A 1,835-nucleotide genomic window follows, 5' to 3' on the forward strand; every position below is an offset into this window, starting at 1 on the left:
TAAGGTGATGGCGTTCACCTGTTCTTCAACTTCCCTCTTTCCTGGATTGGCTTCTGTATCACTAGGAAGTGTTCCTGGTGGTCGATTCAATAAGGCATTAGCAATTTGACCTATTTGGTTCTCCAGAGTCTTGATAGAAACAGCCTGGCTTTGGCATATAAGAGCCTGGTTTTTGCACATAAGCCTCAACTCCTCCAATTCTGATTTTTCATTCGAAGATAGACATGCACCATGAGTTTATTGTTGAAGTTGGAGTTGTTGCTGAAAACCAGGAGGGTTGAACAGCTTATTTCCAAACTGCTGGAACGGCTGTTGCATCACATTCTGATTGTTGCTCCAGCTGAAGTTAGGATGATTCCAGTTGTTAGGATGATAAGTGTCTGGAACTGTTTGTTGCGATCTCTGAAAGTTGCTCACAAACTGAGCTGAGTGACTAGATATAGCACATTGCTCCATCACATGCGGACCGCCACACAGCTCACAAACACTAATTATCTGCTTAACACCATAGTTAGCCAGAGAATCGATCTTCATAGACAACGCCTTTAGTTGAGCAGTGATAGCCGTAGCTGTATCCACTTCAAGAACTCCTGCTACCTTGCCCTGTGGCAATCTCTGGGCTGGATACTGATATTCATTAGCAGCCATCAGTTTAATTAGATCATAAGCTTCCTTATAGCTCTTTGCCCATAATGCTCCGCCTGATGCTGCATCGAGCATGGGTCTGGACTGTGCTCCCAACCCATTATAAAAACAAGTGATGATCATCCAATCAGGAATTCCATGATGAGGACACTTCCTAAGCATCTCCTTGTAGCGCTCCCAAGCTTCACTTAGCGATTCTCCCGTTTGCTGTGCAAATTGAGTAATAGCATTCCTGAGTGCAGCTGTCTTCGCCATAGGGAAGAATTTAGTAAGAAACTTCTGAGCAAGATCTTCCCAAGTAGTAATCGAACCAGCTGGTAGAGAGTGTAACCAGCTCTTAGCCTTGTCCCTCAGAGAGAATGGGAACAGTCTCAGCTTCACAGCATCTTCAGAAACACCGTTGAACTTGAAGGTGTCGCAGATCTCAATGAAATCCCTAATGTGCATATTAGGATCTTCCGTTGGAGAACCCCAAACTGGATTAAATTCTGCACCCATTGAATTATGCCAGGCTTGATCTCAAAGGTATTAGATGTGATAGCTGGCCGGACAATGCTAGATTGAATGTCTTTGACCTTGGGTTGAGAAAAATCAATCAAGGCTTTCGTTCGTGCTGCTGGATCTCCCATAGTAATGAGTACCTGAAACACAAAAAAATAAACTGTAAAAGTAAAAGAATCCGAGTCAGTGAACTTTAACGACCACTGATGACAAGCACATAAACTAAAAATTAACACCGAGTCCCCGGCAGCGGCACCAAAAACTTGTTAGGGCGAAAACACGCGCTAATATTCACGCAAGTATACGCGTTCGCAAGTAGTATAAGATATAAATCAGATTCGTTCCCACAGAGACAGGTTTAGGTTAAGTTCAATTTATGCACCTATGCAACAATGTATGGTTATCGCTCAATGCTAAGACAAATAACAAATTGGGTTTTTATTAAACTAAGAGATAATACTAAATAACATTAACTAAGAGAATTGAGGTTGAATTACTGTATATAACAAACATGGGATTCTAACTTCATTACTACTTCATTCAATAGCCTTTTCGTTCTTAACCTTAACATGTGATGGTGATGACACTAATCAGATAACACAAAACTGATAAACGCCAACTTTCGTTGCACGATTACCATTCTACCAGACATCCACAAAAGAGATAGAAGCTGAATAGGCACCAATTAT

At 41.6% G+C, this 1,835-nt stretch overlaps 1 non-coding gene across 1 annotated transcript; it reads left to right on the plus strand.

The window, feature by feature from the left end:
- The first annotated feature begins 778 nt into the window (after positions 1 to 778).
- On the plus strand, positions 779 to 885 carry LOC141699151 (small nucleolar RNA R71). The gene has a single exon (XR_012565634.1). It is a non-coding gene; the product is annotated as a small nucleolar RNA R71 (small nucleolar RNA).
- Positions 886 to 1,835: the final 950 nt, after the last annotated feature.

This window comes from Apium graveolens, chromosome 11 (assembly GCF_009905375.1).
Source record: "Apium graveolens cultivar Ventura chromosome 11, ASM990537v1, whole genome shotgun sequence".
NCBI classification, from domain to species: domain Eukaryota; kingdom Viridiplantae; phylum Streptophyta; class Magnoliopsida; order Apiales; family Apiaceae; genus Apium; species Apium graveolens.